Source organism: Lissotriton vulgaris, chromosome 8 (assembly GCF_964263255.1).
Source record: "Lissotriton vulgaris chromosome 8, aLisVul1.2, whole genome shotgun sequence".
Classification (NCBI taxonomy): Eukaryota; Metazoa; Chordata; class Amphibia; order Caudata; family Salamandridae; genus Lissotriton; species Lissotriton vulgaris.
Window position 1 is genome coordinate 325,764,335 of NC_141696.1, and position 19,653 is coordinate 325,783,987.

A 19,653-nucleotide genomic window follows, 5' to 3' on the forward strand; every position below is an offset into this window, starting at 1 on the left:
AGAAGTGCTGGACCTCCGGATGTGCTCCTCTAAGGTGTTGGACCTCCAGATGTGGTACTCTGACTCCGGAGGCGCTAGACCTCCATATGTGGTCCTCTGGGGTGCTGGATTTCCAGATGTGGTCCTCAAACTCCAGAGGCGCTGGGCCTCCAGATGTGGTACTTTGGCTCTTGGGTGCTGGAGCTCCAGATGTGGCCACCTGGCCCTGTGGCAGAGGACCTCCAGATGTGCCTGTAGTTATCTGGCTCTTGAAATGATGCTTTTAATTTTATATATCAATGAGTTGCATAATGATCTGTCCAAACTAACTAAGGATGTCCCAATGATTAATGGCAAAACGTTACCCGCTCTGTTATACGCAGATGACGCGGCACTAATGGGCCGCACACCTAATGCACTGCGCACTTTAGTCGGGGGCTTCGTAGATTTTATGAAAATGCTAGATCTTTGCACAAATTTAAAAAAATCATTTTTAATGGGCTGCGGACCTAAAAAATATTCTTTGAATGTAATTCATTGTGGCATCGAAAAATTAATATGCACACACACTTTTCCATATCTGGGATTGGTATTTTCGGATACTGGCTCCTGGGCCGCTCACCTGGCACATAGTAGGAGCAAACTTGTAAAAGCTAACAATTCTATTTTGTACATACCACAACCAAGAAGAACTGAGGTAGTGCTCCCTCTGTTGAAAATATATAAAACTCAGTGCCTACCCACTGCAACATATGGAGCAGAACGGAGGTCTGAGGTGTCTGGGAGCGCATAAAGAGGGAGGGGGAGTTGCAGCGAAAGTTAGGGCCAATTATGATGAGAGTGAGGCAAGAGCGTGGGGGAGCCGCGAGGAGGGCCAACTTATAGACGCAAGAGTAATACAGTCTGGTGACAGCAAAGTAGCCAGTCATGTACATAGCGTATGGTAAGGTGGGGTCCCTTCTTGGTGGGAGAGAGGAGAGGGGAAAGAATGCGTAACTGCCCCATGAAATACTCATGGGAAGGGCAATGAGGCAAGCAGGTGTGCCAAGACACAAGCTGTTAACTATATCGGATGACTTAGTGTTGGAGTACGGGAAAGAGTTGGCTGATTGGAGGCAATAATCAATCTTTACTCAAATACGTGGGTGCAGATAAGGAAAGGAGATGGCCGCACCATAACAAACAAGATCCCAACATCAAACGGTCTAAAACAGGGGTGTGTGTTGGCCCCCTGTTTATTCAACATCTACACAGCTGATCTTGAGAAGTGCCTCCAACAAGTGCAAATCGACCCACCAAAATTAGGCAAAACACCAATCAGCAGCCTTCAATACGCAGATGATATTTTGCTCCTAGCACAAACACCAATAGGCCTGCAGCGTTCATTGACACAACTAGGATCTTATATCACCTCTGCTCAATTAATAATAACCTTAAGAAAACAAAGGTATTATGCTTTAGCAATCACCACAAAAAAGGGTCAAAAGGAAAATTCACCTGGAAACTGGAGAAAAAACCAATATCCCAGGTGGACTCATACAAATACCTAGGGTTCCAACTTGACCACTAACTTAAATACAAGCTACATTTGGACCAAGGGCTGACCAAGTGCGTTCTATCTCTCACCAGGTTGGGGAAGACGCTGTGGCTAGACAATCAACTCCAGCACATGATTTGCACCCTGGAGATTGGGTAGTGATAAAAGATCACACCCGGGAATCTTGCCTAGCACCAAGGTGGGTAGTGCACACCAAGTGATACTGGTTACCACCACAGCTGTAAAGTGCAAGGGAATTCCAAACTGGATCCATGCCAGTCATACCAAAAGGGTAAAAGATCCTTACGAAGTAGAGGCTGAAGGTTGCGCAGCTGAAGGGTCTCAAGAATTTGATCCTGAAGTAGTTGACAAAGAACAACCGAGCACCAGTCAGGATGAATGGATTCCAGTAATTGACATACCTGGAATAAGAATAAGAACAAGAAGCTAAACATATTTAGAAAGACAGAGTGATAGTGAGGATGAGACAGGAATAGAAGAACACACTCAGATTACAGAGATCCAAGCTAATGGTAATCATGCGGAGGACCAGAAAAGGAAAGAGCAATATACTCAGATCAATGAAACATCCACTAGAACACCTCTGTCTGAGGAGGGACAGACAGGTATTAGAGAAAACGCGCAGGCAGAAGACAATCAAGAATTTGCAATACCTGTGCAGTCCCAGACAGGATTAGCAAAACGGATTCAGGAAGAAGAACACATTCTAAGCCCAGCAAAGAAATATCCTGAAGCAGGTCAAACTAGTGTAGAATAACCCACCCAGGCAGAAACGTCAACGGTAATAAGCCCTGGACAAGGTCAGATAGAGAGGATACTTGAAGACGACGAAAATCAAATTGTGCTACAACTAAAAGAAAAAAAAAGAACATCTGAAGAATCCGAAATCACAGTGCCAGCTAAAAGACTTAGAAAAGGCGATAAATGGCCTGGTTTTGTTAAATGACTGAAATATCGCTTAGTCACAATAAATGAAGAACCTGAATAAGTTGATGAAGTAACAAGTCAAACTGAACCATCAACAAGTAATCAAAGAAGAAGAAGTCCACGCTTGAAAAGACTGAACAATAAATTCAAAGGTCATTAATTGACTTATGTTATTCTCGAAGAATTCAAGAATCTGGAAATCAACGATAAAAGTGATGAAGAATTGATTGCTGAACAGTCTATCAAAGAACTGAGACCAACTTAAGATAAATTCACCGCTTTATTCTGTGTAAAGTTTACAAAGAGGGGCAACGTCTCCATAGTCAAAACATGGCTGATGCCAGAGTTACTGGAAAGAAATTATATAAAGACATGCTGTAGAATATGCATATGTAGTCTATTAATAGTGCTTATAGTATGGCTAGGACTGACAATAGCAATACTTTACTTGAGGGCTGCTAAGCAAAATGACATTAGTGTACATGGAAAGGTAGCTCCCCATAAACAAGACAGAGTAGACTTAGAAGCACCATATGAGATAGAATTACATCATTTTAGAAATAGAAATGAAACAGATCTGAACGTATTTGCTTATCTATTAGTACATTATGTAGAGACAATGAAAGTTTGTGATTGCTATGTCTGTATGAAATTACCGACATCAGTAGCAGAAGGAGTTACTTACCACCATTTACCACTGACATATGGTATTTCATGTAGTATATTAAGTAGTTTGTTTTATAGAACTGGAAAGTTACATTATTATTATTATAATCTAGACGTCATTTTTTTTCTGAAATTCCTATACGCAGAAAACTGAATCCTGTTCTTAGCAGTAGAGACTCACAGTTCATGGGTGAATATTTTCTAACAATGAAAACAATAGATATAGCTAAAGCAGACAAAGACAATTTACCTTCTAGATTACATGAAGAAGAGAAAATATTTTTTAATTTAGTAGGAAAAAGGAGACAGGATTTCCATAGAAAAGCCACTGAGCCAAAACCCCAAATACCCAAATGGGCTGAAAGGGAAGAATTTATGGCAACTGGCATGAAAAAGAAGGGGAAAATCTGTCTCCATAGGTTGAAAACTGAATATAACAATGTATTCATCTGTTCCAGTGAATGTGAACAAAATTTCCTGATAATTGGGGGTTGGGGACTAAAAGTGGGAACCGATCCAGTATTTCCTCAAGTCTATTATATTTGTGGGAACAAAGCTTATTTTAAGCTGCCTGATCATTGGTATGGGAGTTGCTATTTCGGAACAGTATTCCCAAAGGTATACCATGTAAAAAGAATCACTGAAAGCAATGAAAACAATAATGAACTAAAACGACATAAAAGAGCTAGTTTTTCAGAAATTGTAGGTGATATATTTAGTGCATTGATACCTTCAATGGGAGTAATTCTGAACACTCAAAGAATTTGTAAATTGTCTACAGTGGTAGATCGGTTTTCGACTGTCACTGCTGGAGGATTTTTAATGATCAATACTAAATTAGTTGCGATCAGATCGATTGTTTTACAAAATCGACTTGCTCTTGATATATTATTGGCAAAAGAGGGCGGAGTCTGTGGAATGTTGAAGGCACAACATTGTTTCACTTATATACCTGATAATATATATATATCAGCCCTCTCGAAATAACATATAATTAATGAATCAACATGTTTTGTTTACTAATATTTGCATTACATGACATTAATAGTAAGCTGGGGAAGCTTGCATATGCGCTTTTACTAACAGTAACCCGAATGTCCTAAAATGGCCGCCGAAAACGCGGGAACCTTTCTGCGCATGCGTCTGCCACATCTACGAGGTGTGAGGCATCTCTGCTTAGGTGGAAAATTCTTGCACATGCACAATAGTGCCAAGATGGCCACTTCATGTCTCACACACTAAAGCTTCTGCTATCGCTTCAACTACATTTTGTTCGTTCTGCTTGACTATTAATGCTATAGTAAAATAAAGTATTGGGGTTAGAGTGGAGATAAGTGGTATGCAGTGCATTCATTTATTTTTGTATTCTAATGTGTTTTTCTTTGACTTTGTTATTAGCTCGCATTTGGGCCTGAAGGGTGACTTGAATCACCATATTGAATATATTCTGCGCATGTGCCGTGAGCACTGAAAGACCTCTCGCAGTGGTATTGAAACCTTGCCAAAGACTGTCTTACCCGTGATGCACCTGGGAACCTCACCCCATGACCTGGGAAAAGGAAGACAACTTGCAAATTTTTTAAACATTGTATACCAAATGAAATAATATCGCTTGGCGGAATAAAACTCATGGGAAAGTACATTTTAAGTATGGGCGGAAAATTCGTTCCACTCGCGAATTTGCAGATTTTCCGCGATTTCGCGATCCGCGAATCACGCAAAATCGCGGCAAAATCCGCTAATTCCCGAGCGGGACGAATTTTGCTCAGGAAGCACTTACAGGGTTACAGCAGGTGCCCAAGTTGAAGCTAATTTCTTTATAACCATTTACAAAATGATTACAAAGAAATTAACTTCAACTTGGGCACCTGCTGTAACCCTGTAAGTGCTTTCTGAGCGGCGCCTCCGTGCCTACTTGTAACTATTCTCTGACCCTGCTCTGACCCTCGAAGCAGGGTCAGAGAATAGTTACAAGTAGACAACGAGGCTCCTGCAGGAAGCACTTACAGATATAGATAAAGCAGGTGCCTGAGTTGAAGGTCAACTTCAGTAACTCCTTAATCAGCCCAAAAAATATGTGTGCTTTGTCGAGGCTGGGCAGGTGTGTGTTCTCCCCATATCTACTGTCGAAAATTAGCTATGATGCTTGATGGAGGCCTTTGCATCCTTGACTTTCACGAGCTCTATCCGCGTGCAGTTCCTCTGACCACAAGCTTCTTTCTCCTCATCTGCTGCTCTGATCGGTGCCTGTCCGTTTATACACAGAAGAGGCATGTGAACTCGCAAAGAAGCCCCCCCGTTTGCCCCCCCACACACACTAGCGGTGTGCACCGTCTTCCCGCCCTTTAGCCACGATGATGGACAGCTCACTCGAGGGACCCCGGCACCCTTAGGCGCTATGGCAAAGTTAATCAGCCCCCCAAAAATGTGCATTTTGTCGAGGCTGAGCAGTTCCTATGACCACGAGCTTCTTTCTCCTCATCTGCTGCTTTGATCGGTGCCTGTCCTTTTATACACACAAGAGGCATGTGACCTCGCATAGAAGCCCCCCCCGTTTGCCTCCCCCACACACTAGCGGTGTGCACCGTCTTCCCGCCCTATAGCCACTATGATGAACAGCTCACTCGAGGGACCCCGACGCCCTTCAGCGCGATGGCACAGTTAATATGCCCCAAAAAAATGTGCGCTTTGTCGAGACTGGGCAGGTGTGGGTTCTCCCCTTATCTACAGTCGAAAATTAGCTATGATGCTTGATGGAGGCCTTTGCATACTTGACTTTCACGAGCTCTATCCCCATGCAGTTCCTGTAACCACAAGCTTCTTTCTCCTCATCTGCTGCTCTGATCAGTGCCTGTCCTTTTATACACAGAAGAGGCATGTGAACTCGCATAGAAGCCCGCCCGTTTACCCCCCACACACACACTAGTGGTGTGCACCACCTTCCCGCCCTTTAGCCACTATGATGGACAGCTCACTCGAGGGACCCAGCACCCTTCTGCGCAATGGTAAAGTTAATTAGCCCCCCAAAAATGTGTGTTTTGTCCAGGCTGGGCAGTTCCTGTGACCACGAGCTTCTTTCTCCTCATCTGCTGGTCTGATTGGTGCCTGTCCTTTTATACACAGAAGAGGCCTGTGAACTCGCATAGAAGCCCCCCCGTTTGCCCACCCACACACACTAGCGGTGTGCACCGTCTTCCCGCCCTTTAGCCACTATGATGGACAGCTCACTCGAGGGACCCCGGCGCCCTTCAGCGCGATGGCAAAGTTAATCAGCCTAAAAAAAATGTGTGCTTTATTGAGGCTGGGCAGGTGTGTGTTCTCCCCATATCTACCGTCGAAAATTAGCTATGATGCTTGATGGAGGCCTTTGCATCCTTGACTTTCACGAGCTCTATCCCGGTGCGGTTCCTGTGACCACAAGCTTCTTTCTCCTCATCTGCTGCTCTGATCGGTGCCTGTCTTTTTAAGTACACAAGAGGCATGTGAACTCGCATCGAAGCCCCCCCTGTTTGCTCCCCCCACACACTAGCAGTGTGTACCGTCTTCCCGCCCTTTAGCCACTATGATGGACAGCTCACTCAAGGGACTCAGGCGCCCTTCAGCGCGATGGCACAGTTAATCAGCCCCCAAAAAAAGTGCGCTTTGTCGAGGCTGGGCAGGTGTGGGTTCTCCCCATATCTACCGTCGAGAATTAGCTATGATGCTTGATGGAGGCCTTTGCATCCTTGACTTTCATGAGCTCTATCCCCGTGCAGTTCCTGTGACCACTAGCTTCTTTTTCCTCATCTGCTGCTCTGATCGGTGCCTGTCCTTTTTTACACAAAAGAGGCATGTGAACTCGCATAGAAGCCCGCCCGTTTGCCCCCCCACACACTAGTGGTGTGCACCGTCTTCCCGCCCGTTTGCCACTATGATGGACAGCTCACTCGAGGGACCCAGCACCCTTCGGCGCGATGGTAAAGTTAACCGGCCCCCAATAAATGTGCGTTTTGTCCAGGCTGGGCAGTTCCTGTGACCACGAGCTTCTTTCTCCTCATCTGCTGCTCTGACCGGTGCCTGTCCTTTTATACACAGAAGAGGCATGTGAACTCGCATAGAAGTCCCCCCCCGTTTGCCCACCCACACACACTAGCGGTGTGCACCGTCTTTCCGCCCTTTTGCCACTATGAGGGACAGCTCACTCGAGGGACCCCGGCGCCCTTCAGCGCGATGGCAAAGTTAATCAGCCCTAAAAAATTGTGCGCTTTGTCGAGGCTGGGCAGGTGTGTGTTCTCCCCATATCTACCGTAGAAAATTAGCTATGACTTGACTTTCACAAGCTCTATCCCAGTGCAGTTCCTGTGACCACAAGCTTCTTTCTCCTCATCTGCTGCTCTGATCGGTGCCTGTCCTTTTATACACTGAAGAGGCATGTGAACTCGTATAGAAGCCCCCCCGTTTACCCACCCACACACACACTAGTGGTGTGCACCGTCTTCCCGTCCTTTAGCCACTATTATGGACAGCTCACTTGAGGGACCCCGGCGCACTTCAGCGCGATGGCAAGGTTAATCAGCCCAAATAAAATGGGCACTTTGTCGAGGCTGGGCAGGTGTGTGTTCTCCCCATATCTACAGTCGATAATTAGCTATGATGCTTGATGGAGGCCTTTGCATCCTTGACTTTCACAAGCTCTATCCCGGTGCAGTTCCTGTGACCACAAGCTTCTTTCTCCTCATCTGCTGCTCTGATCGGTGCTTGTCCTTTTATACACTGAAGAGGCATGTGAACTCGCATAGAAGCCCCCCCGTACCCCCCACACACTTTCGGTGTGTACCGTCTTCCTGCCCTTTAGCCACTATGATGGACAGCTCACTCGAGGGACCCCGGTGCCCTTCAGCACGATGGCAAACTTAATCAGCCCAAAAAATATGTGTGCTTTGTCGAGGCTGGGCAGGTGTGTGTTCTCCCCATATCTACTGTCGAAAATTAGCTATGATGTTTGATGGATGCCTTTGCATCCTTGACTTTCACGAGCTCTATCCCGGTGCAGTTCCTGTGACCACAAGCTTCTTTCTCCTCATCTGCTGCTCTGATCGGTGCCTGTCCTTTTATACACACAAGAGGCATGTGAACTCGCATAGAAGCCCCCCTGTTTGCCCCCCCCACACACTAGCAGTGTGTACTGTCTTCCCGCCCTTTAGCCACTATGATGGACAGCTCACTCGAGGGACCCCGGCGCCCTTCAGCGCGATGGCAAAGTTAATCAGCCCCAAAAAAATGTGTGCTCTGTCGAGGCTGAGCAGGTGTGTGTTCTCCCCATATCTACCGTCGAGAATTAGCTATGATGCTTGATGGAGGGCTTTGCATCCTTGACTTTCACGAGCTCTATCCCGGTGCAGTTCCTGTGACCACAAGCTTCTTTCTCCTCATCTGCTGCTCTGATTGGTGCCTGTCCTTTTATACACACAAGAGGCATGTGAACTCGCATAGAAGGCCCCCCGTTTGCCCCCTCCACACACACTAGCGGTGGTGCAAAATCGCAAAATAATCCACGATTTCGCGGATTTTTTTCCGATTTCGCACAAATTCGCGAACCGCTGATTCGCAAAATTCGCCCATACTTAGTACATTTTGGGGGGGGGAACTTGATCAATATAAGTCAATGAAATGATTCCATCTTAGTATGGTGTGATGACCCCTCCTCGTCTTTCTGACCAATCACTGAAGGGGAACACATAAATTTGCAACATTTAAGGGTTGGCACATTGCCCTGGAACTAGTATAACTAAGGTAGGCTTAGTTAGAGAAAATTGTCCGACTTGTCTGATTATCTGACCTGTCACTAACCCAACGCATGCTATAGGAGATCGAGAACAGAGGTGCTGGCGGAGCACTCTGTCAGAAGAATCGGGGTGCTGCTCAGGGAGAAATTATTGATTACCAAATCAGGGTATCAGAATTTGGCATAGAGAGGGTTGAGATGCTGGCGTCGCACTAGTGGAGGTTACCTGTCCTGTGCTGCAGCTGTCCTGGCCCGTTTGGCACCTGATTAGTCGGGAGCCCCATCTTTGCCCCAGCCCATGGCCAGGGTTGGCCCTCATATCATTCTAGGTAAATATAATCCATATGGTATGTCATTGTGCTATTTCCCTTTCTCACCCTTCCCAGGTGCCAATGCCTAAAGGTGTTACTGTGATTTCTTAAAAACTATATGTTTTATTGATTATATTCTTACTTGCAAAATTTCTGGTCACTGTATTATGGACACTGACTCAACAAAACTTGCATAGATAAAGTGTTTAAATTTTCTCCAGAGTCTGTGATTATTTCAGAAACAGTAAATTATTAACTGCTACTTATTATGCTAACTCCCTTTTCGATCCCTAGGGCTTATACAATAGGTGACAAGGATTGGTAAGTCATGGTGTACAGGTATAAGTCCTAAAAGGAATTAAAGTACTGATAGGCTGTAAGTAGAAGCAGGATTACTAGTTTCTAAGTGTGAATGTTTATCGGCCCAGATGAGTATGGTAAACTGAGCTGGTAATCCCGCATGCCATCGATACCTTCCATTGGTATCATGATCAGATCTAATAGCAAGAATCCTTTGATCTATCTTTGGGATGGTGATCGTTATTTCTTGTTGTGCAGTTTGAGAAGGTTACCATGTCTTTGAATAGTTTGATGATACATTGAGGTTGACCATGAGTTTCAGGGGTCTGTAAGTTATGTGTAGGCATGTGGCGTTGATTACTCTTCTGATGGCTACTCTCACACCCATAATTAACTCTTTAGCTGCTTGCTCTCCACCCAACTCCTTCCACCCCCACAGTGGACCCCTTTTTGGCTATTTGGGGTATTTCACGCTGAGAGCGCCATACCTTTTTTTCCTATGAAGTATCCATGCCAAATTTGTGTATTTTTTTCCCCAACATCCTGGGAATTCAGGCTTTGTGGATTCCACTGGAGCGTGGCAAGAAAATAGGCACAATATAGAAAAATCTTGAGGTTTTTGAGAAAAATAGGGAAAAAGTGCTCCAGACAAAAATGTCAGTTTTTTTCCCTCAAGAAGGCATCAACAAACAGTTTTATGTACTAAAGTCACTGTCTTCCCAGCTTTCAGAAGCATGCAGAGCTGAAACAAAAAGTCTAATTTGTACGACAGTTTTGGCATTTGTCAAAGAGTAGCCTATTTGTCCTATTTTTTGTACTCTCAACCTACATCCAGTTTGTGGTTGAAACCAGTGTGATGGATGATTCAGGAAAGCTATAGATTTCAGAAAAGAAGACAAAATCCAAATTCAGCAAGGGGTCATATGTGTAGATCCCTCAATGTTTTCCTAATCAAAATGACTGTTGAAATAAAGATAATATGCCCCTACTTACAAAAGCAATAAACAGTTACCTCCAACAGACCCTTGTGGTTGTAGGAATATATAGGGGTTGTGGGTTCTCCAAGAACCCAAGGTAGCCAGAGCCACCAACTAAACTACACTATCCAATGTTTTTTCATTGAGTACCATGTGAAATAGGTAGAGTGATAAATGGGTATCAAGGAAACCTTTGTATTTCTGAAATGGGCATAAGACATGGAGTTTAGGATCAGTCATTATTTGTACACCACTGAACTTGTGGGTACCCATGCTAGCATATGATTTAGAGGGAAGTTTTTTAAATGTCTTCTTTTTTTATACACTGGTTTACATTCGAAAGGCTTAAATGTAGCAAAATCCAATTGATAATAATAAAGGTTCTACCATTCTAGGCTTGCACAAGTCACCTGATAGAAATGGTACCTCACTTGTGAGGGTAGACTTGGTGCCTGCAACAGGAAACGGGCCGAAACACAACATGAACACATCACATTTTCACATGAAAACTGACTATTGTTTTCCAATGTGGGTAGCTCTAGATTTTGGACTCTAGGTGGGTAGCTCTAGATTTTGGACTCTAGGTTAGCCAGCACATAGGGAAACCTAGCAAAAGTGTGCATTTTTGAAACCTAGACACCTAAGAGTATCCAGGGTGTGGTGACTTGCATGGATCTCATCAGCTGTTTTTTTACCCAGACTCCCATGTGAACCTCAAACATTGACTAAAAACAAATTTTCTTCACATTTCTGTAATGGAAGGGTCTGGAGTCTGCAGGGAGCCACAAACTTCCATCCACTTGGCATTCCCCCAATTCTATTTGGTATTCCTAACATTCTGAGCAGTCAATTAATAGTGAACCTTCAAGAGAAAAGTGAGGTTTAAGACATCTTGGGAGAAGGATTAGTGATTAGGCTGCTTTGTATGAGTCTGTTGTAAGGTACAGTCGAAGTAGGCCTCTTTCTGCACCTCCGATGTTTCTTTCTGCACTTCTCTTGCTTCTTTCTGTTCCTTTCTTCCTCTTTCTGAACATCTGCTGCCTCTTTCTGCACTTCTCTTGCTTCTTTTTGCGCCTATCTTCCTCTTTCTGCAAATGTCCTACCTATGGAGGCATATTTAGAAATTAGCATTTAAAAAACCTTAGAAATTCACAGAAAAAACCAAAGGTTTCAGGCCTCATAGTTAGTCTGACATTTCACTCATACAAAACCAGATAAATTAGTCCGTTATAGTTAGTTGAGCTAACTTTAACTCGTGCCCCCTCAATGCACTGCTGATGACGTCACATATTAGATCACTTATTACATGGTCAGTGACATTACTGATGACATCACTCATGATTTCTCAGTAAGTATATATTACCTATTGTTGGTCACCAGTAGGTAGTTATAGTTAGGACCTAGTTTCCATAGGAAAACCGTGAAATGCTGTACAACGTTAGATTAACTAGAAGCAACTGCACAGTTTGCTCTGAGAAAGCTGTTTCTTTAATGGCTAGCTCAATATAATGCAGCACCTTGATTGGCTGTTGTCAACCAGTGTTAAGGTTTAATTCACAATATTGAAAGTGTGTTGGTATGACTGAGGGATGAGAAATGTGAGGTCGGGATGATGGATGAGAAGTAGGGATGGTGGATGAGAAGTAAGGATAATTAATGATGGATGAATGGTAGGGATAACGGATAATGGATGAGAAGTACAGATAAGTAGCAGGTATGGTGGATGAGAAGAAGGGGTGATGTACGATGGATGAGAAGTAGGGATGATGTCTGAGAAGTAGGGAATATGGATGAAAAGTAGAAATTATGTATGAGAAATAGGGAGGAGAAATAGGGGTGATGGATGAGAAGTAGGGATAATAGATGAGAAGTAGGGGTGATGGATGAGAAGTAGGGTTCAGAAGTCAGGATGATGAATGAGAAGGTGGGATGAAAGCAGGGATGAGAGATGGGAAGTTGGGAGAATGGATGAAAAGTAGGAATGATGGACGAGAACTAGGAAGAGTAGTAGGGATGATGAATGAGTAGAGATGATGGATGAGAATTATGGATACCAATTAGAAGTAGGGATGAGAGCCAAAATGCAATGGAGACATATGCAGGGTCAAAGACAAACATAAAGTTAATGTCTTATAGGAGCTGTGGTGGTTTCTGGTCTGTTTATGCAAAGTGTCCTTTAAAAAGGTACATCTTTAACTCTTTCCTAAATTGGAACAGTGTAGAGGTGTCCAGGAAGATATGGGGATAATGTTCCAAAATTTGGGTGCATTGATGGAAAAGGTCTACGGCTTTATTTTTTTGTTTTAAACTTTGTAGCCTGCAGTCTGATGGTCCTAGCTGTGGGTGTGCTGAGAACCACCAGAGACGGTATTCTTGTCTGCAAGATAAGCAGGGGCACTTATCATGATGGCTTTGTGAAGTATTCAGCTTGTTGTGAAGATGGTGTGGGCTGCAAGGGGAGGTAATGGAGTCCCATCAGGATTTATTCAGCCCCTGGACGAGACATGCTGCACATGTATGATGCCGTTAGAAGGTGTCAGTGTGAAGTCACCACAGTCCAGATATGAGAGTACGAGGGATTGAACAGCAGTTCTGCAAAATAAAACACACCACTATAGGGAAGCTAAAAGTCGAACATAAATTTAATACAGAAATAGCAATAAGTAAGCAAAGCAATTTCAATGATTGTCATTTCAACAAACCAGAGCTTAAACCGAACCCCCAGTTAGAAAATGTAAATGCATAATACATACATTTAAAACATTTTCATATATTTTTCTCTCAGTATAAGTCAATGAAAATGTGAACACCTAATACAAACTGTTACTTCAACAAAACTAACCAATGAGAAGGAGGATCAATCTTTTCATGAGACAGAATGCAAAAAGTCCTTCAAAATAGATATAGATACATAAAAAAGCACGGACTCTAGACGTTTTTAAAATTTATGCTTCATGTTGCCTGTTCTCAGAATGCTTACTAAATGGTACAAGAAAATGTGCAGTTTTACAATACCAAATAAAAAGTACTCTCGATCTGAGAGATTCATGAAACTTGGCAGATGCTGCAGCTAATGTTTACTTAGTTTTAACTAGTATGAGAACGACCTTTTAATTCAACAAATACATGTATCTGTGTACATTGAGATGTATTTCTCACAGCATGTAGGAGTAGACAGGGCAACAGCTTCACTTAAAAATGGTTTCATTATAGTCATGACTTTTGATAATATCTATTTCACAGCAACAATGTATTTAATCACCAACCAGATGCTGACAGCAGCATCAGAGATAGCTTGTCAGACTCACAAAAGGGATGCATTATGCTGCAGAAGGCCTCTTACCTATGACATAGGTGATAACGATGAGAAGATATGGGTGCATCATTGCAAGGCTTTGGTGGGATAGACAAAGGAGGTGGGTACGAGTGGCATGGCCCACTGACCAGAATTGGAGCAGCAACAGGGATGTTTATGGCAGAGGACCTTGTCCCAGGGCTTGAGGCAGAAGAGGGTGTACTGTTGTTTCTAGGTAGAGCAGCTTGCTTGCACAAGTAGGTGTGTGCCCAAGTCACCAGACCTTGAAATTTAACAGCTGTGTTGATGATTAGTAGGATTTCATAGGGCCATGTCAGCAAGGTTGCTCAGTGGTATTTAACTGGCGTATCTACATGTAGACCCCCTCGCCAAGTAAGGTAGGTAAAGTAAGGTAGCTTGGACCTGAAAATGGAAACTGAAAAGATAGCATATAAGCTTTCTGCAAAAGTCTAAAAAAAAAATTGCATCATCATTCAGTTGTAACTCTAACCTTGCAGCTGAGGCTGAAGGATTTAAGAAATGTGGGCCCGATTCACAAAAGTAATCTGAGACAAAATCATAACTTTACGACTTTCGGTATTCAGAAAGGGCATGTAGGAGTAGTAAAGTTAGGATTTTTTCTCAGTTAAACTTAGGTTTTGGTCTTAAATAAAACTTAAGACAAACTTAAGTTTAACTGCGACAAAATCCTAACTTTTTGACTTTTTGTATTCACAAATGGCATTTAGGAGTAGTAAAGTTAGGATTTTGTCTCGGTTAAACTTACATTTTGGTCTTAAGTTAAACGTAAGACAAACTTAAGTTTAACCAAGACAAAATCCTAACTTTACGACTTTTTGTATTCACAAACAGCATTTAGGAGTAGTAAAGTTAGGATTTTGTCTCAGTTTAACTTAAGTTTTCGGCTTAAGTTAAGCTTAAGACAAACTTAAATTGAACTGAGACAAAATCCTAACTTTACTATTTCCCTTTGTGAATACCGAAAGTCATAAAGTTAGGATGTTGTCATAGATTACTTTTGTGAATCGGGCCCAACACAATCTCATAGGATCTCAACATAATTTTCGGAGTGAGTACGTCTATAAAGAACCATTTTTTTTTTAATTTGTTTTTATTGCAGAGTTAGAAACCACAGAATACAAGTAATCAACCAGTCCACTCGTGACATCTCCCCCAATCAACAGTAATGCGTATATCATACACAGCCATTCAGCCCGCATCCCGGAGGCCGGGCGGCATAGTACTCTACTTGGTAGGAAAACATCACGGTGAGCGTCCCATAGGGACCATGGTAGAAAGATCGTTTTACGTATCTGCATTTTACCCCCCCACCCTCAACAATGCCTTCGTCAGCCATTCCGCTTGCGTGATCAATGCTACTGTCCGTTCCAGGGCCCACCCCGAGCGCTGTGGAGCCTATCATACCTGGCCGCTCCTCCCCACCGTTCCTAGCTCCGCGCAGTACCTAACTGACCCACTTAACTCGAAGTCGCCCTTGCAGACAACCAGCTTCCCGGCTGCCGTCCCACCCCAAACTCCCACTGAACAACCCCCCATGTCCCCACCCCGGCAACTGCTAATGGTGTGTGCTTCGTGCTGATGTGTTGGATGGACCCACCACAGTGTCAATGACAACTCTGTGTTCGTTTGCCCCGCAGTGTCCACTGGTCCTATTCCCTCAGTCCTCATCCTCCACCAAAGAATCACGCAAAGCCTGCACCACCAACTCCCACGCACGCGCTGCATCCAAAGCCTTCTCATTACCAAGCTTGACAGCCTGCTTCATCCGGAGCACACTCTCGCATTCAGACCACCGCAGCAATTCGTTCTTCCATCTCCGCAGTGACGGCCCGCCCTTGGACTTCCAATGCCATGTTATTTCTCTTTGCGCCAGTATCAGACCCAGATCAATAAATTTGCTCGTCACCTTGGTGTGTTTGGTGTGCGGGAACCAGAGCAGCAAGCACGCCGCCATGTCAAATTCCACCTCCCTGTCGGTCACCTCGTTTAAGAGGTCCCCCACTTCCGCCCAGTAGGCCTCCAAATGCGAGCACCTCCAGAGCAAATGATCCATGTCCGCTCCTAGAGACGAACACCGCGGGCACCGAGCGTCCTGTACCTGGAAATACCGCCGTATTTTTTCGGGGGTCAGGTAGGCCCTATGGAGCACATAGAAATGCACTTGCTGGAAGCGCGCATTTCTCGTGCCCTTCCATGTGCGCCGCAAGATGTGACTCCACGCCGTGTCCGGAATGGGTCTGCCCACACTCTCCTCCCATTTAGCCTTGAGCCCCTGGAGCGGTTCCAGTCCCTCGTTCAGCATCCTATTATGGAGGCATGTCACAGCCTTGAACGTGCCCGCTGCCATCACCACATACTGGCACGCCATAGTTGTGGTCGGTTCCATGAGCCCCCCTTTCCAGTGCTTCTGTATAGCCGCCACCACCGCCGCGTGTAGGAGAAACCCCCCCTCGGGCAGCCTGAACTGCTCCCGAAGCACCTCAAAGGGTACCAGGGCCCCATTGATGTACAGGTCTCCTACCACCTGCAGGCCCGCCTCCTCCCAATCCAGCAATGGGGACCAGTCACCCCCGTGCGGCAAGGCCGTCAGCATACCGATCGGGATCTCCGGCGCATAAGGCCGTGTCGCCTTCGCTCTCCTAAGGCTCCTCTGCCAGCACAGCCTGAGTGTCCGTTCCTCCATAGTGAGGCCCCGTAACTCAAGTCTCTGCTGCATAACGATGTAGGACAACACATGGCGTTGTATCCCCTGCTCTCGATTCGCCTCCGGCCCCCTAAACACCCTGGCCACGTTCTGCGTGAGGACCTGCAATTGCGCCGCTAAATAATAAAGCTCAAAGTCGGGTACAGCCATGCCCCCCTCGACCTTGGGGCGAAGCAGCGTGCTCAGCGCCACTCTACGGCGGCCATGCCCCCTTAGGAACCCAATATTCATCGTCCTCAGGTCTCTGAAGATCCCCTGAGGAATCCAGACAGGCAACGTCCGGAAGTAATACAGGAAGCGGGGGAGCGCCACCATTTTTAAAAGTGCTATCCTACCCAGAACCGTCAGCGGGAGGGTCGACCAGAAGGCCATGCTGCCCCTCAGCGCCCGAACGCACCGACCGATGTTGCCCTCCAATAGGTCCGCGGCCGCGTGGTAGATGCGGACTCCCAGATAAGTGAAGCAAGATGGCTCCCAGAGCACCCCCAAGTCATGAGCAGGGCAGGGCGACTCCGCTCTCAGCGGGAACACACAGGTCTTCGCCCAGTTGACCTTAAGTCCCGACAGCCGGCCAAACTCCGACAACAGATCCATCGCTCCTTCCAGGGCCCGCGCCGTATCATTGAGATACAGAAGTAGGTAGTCCGCATACAGCGATATGTGATGTTGCTGCCCACCGCTGGTTATTCCCGCATACTTGTCACCCGACCTCGCATGGACCGCCAAGGGTTCCATCGCCAGAGCAAACAGTAAGGGGGAAAGGGAGCACCCCTGTCTCGTGCCCCTACCCAGCAGGTATGCCGCAGACACCAGTCCACCCAAACGCACCCGCGCCGTCGCCGAGGCATATAAGACTTTCGTCCACCGGCGGAACCCCTCACCCATGCCAAACCTCTCCAGCACTCCATCCAGGAAGGTCCATTCCAAGCTGTCAAAGGCCTTCTCGATGTCCACGGACAGGACCGCTTGGGCCCCGTCCCCATCCAAGATGGCGTCCATTATCCCCACCAGGCGGCGAATATTCAGCGCCGTGCTCCTCGTGGGGATAAACCCAGCCTGATCCCTGTGCACCAGGCCCGTCATGTGTGGGGCCAGTCTGGTGGCCAATATCCGGCTCAGGATCTTGTAATCCACTGTCAACATGGACAGCGGGCGATAGGACCTCACGTCCGTTGCATCCCTACCAGGCTTCAGGAGCGGGACAATCAAGGCCTCACGCATGGACCCAGGCAAGCTCCCTGCCTCAAAAGCTTCCGTGTACACCACCAGGAGCCTGGGGGCCAAACTGTCGGCATACTGCTGATAAAATTCTATTGGTAACCCGTCTACCCCGGGCGTTTTATTACGAGCCATATGTTTCATAGCCACCCGTATTTCAGTGAGCGTGATCGGGCCACCCAACTCCTTCGCATCCTCTTCATCTAGGACCGGAAGCTGCCTCGCCCCTAGGTACTCCGCTATGTCCTGGACCTCCACTCCCAACTGACTCTGATACAATTCCTGATAGTACACCCGAAAGCACTCCAACACCGCTGCCTGGGAATACACCATTTCCCCCTGTGCGTTGCTAATGCTAAGGATCGGGCAACCCCTAAGTTCCGGGTTAGCAAGTCTGGCCAAGAGTGTGCCCACCTTGTCCCGTTCTGCATGCGCTCTAATGGTGTACTGCCTGTAGTCGTAGCACCTCAACCGTTCCGTCTCGGTGGCGACCACTTCCTTCGCCTCCAACAACTGGGCCTGTAAGTCCGGGCTGGCCGGCCTGCGGCGCTCCACATCTCTCAAGGTCTCTTCCGCTTTCATAAGTGCATTCAACACAGTCGTACGAGCATTCGAAAACCTACCCAGGCACACCCCTCTCACCACCACTTTCATTGCATCCCATTCAGTGGACCGACTCGTGGCCGTGCCCTCATTCTCATCAAAGTAACGGCCGATACCCTGCTGGACAGCGTCATGAAATACTGAGTCCTCTAGCGTCTCCGGCCGAAGCCGCCATGTTGGTATCGCCGAGCGCTCCCGCTGCCACTGGATGTGTACCAATAGGGGGTTGTGATCTGAAATGGTTCTGGCCAAGTACTCCGTATGAGAGATCAATGGGGCTAGGGACCCACTACAGAGCACCGAGTCTATCCTCACGTGCAGCGCGCGGAGAGCAGAGTAAAAGGAATAATCCCTGGTGTCTCTGTGCTGCTCCCGCCATACATCCAGCAACCCCCACCTGTCCTGCCATTCCTTCCTGTGCATGGCCAACTTGCGCACCGGGGAGTCTACTAGGGGGGGATGGGACCTATCCAGAGCCACATCCGTAATCGAGTTGAAGTCCCCCCCTAACACTATCGGGCCCGCCAGGAAAGAAGCCAAGGACCCAGAGAGGCCATCAAAATACCGAGCCTGATCAGTATTTGGCGCATACACACAGCAGAGAACCACATCCCTTCCATACAACCTCCCCTCCACTGCTGCAAACCTACCATCAGGGTCCACCACTTGATTCAGCACCTGGAACGGTATCCCCGCTCTCACCCAAATCAGCACCCCCCTGGCATATGCTGAGTAAGTGGTGCCGAACACCTGGCCCCGCCATCTTTTTTGCAACGCAGCGCACTCTTTTTTAGTCAGATGGGTTTCTTGCAGCATAGCAATCTGTACCCCTCTTCTCACCAGGTATGCGTGTACTTTGTGGCGTTTAACCATAGTTCGTAGCCCCCGGACATCCCACGTCAGGCATTTCAGGTTAGGTAATGTCCCCATACCAACATCGAGCAGTCCGATCCAAATAACAAAAGTGCACAACCCTTCCAAAGCAGTTGCCCCCCCCAAAACACACCCTGAACAAGGAAACACCCCAAACTCCACTCCCCAGGACAGAGCCTACAAACCCAATGTCAGCCCCAATCCAAACCTCGAACCAACTACCCATATTCCTACCCTGTGGTCTCCACCACAGCAGGCCTTAAGGGCCCAAGGGGGGTGGGTTATCGCCGATCCCAGCTAGCGGAGCCCGCACCCCGCGCCCTCATCCCCTACTACACGCTCAGCCCCCCCCCGGCAACCCACTCATCTCCAACAGGATACCACCCTACCATTAGGTCTCGAGCAAGTCCCAGCACAGTCTCAACCGCAAAATATT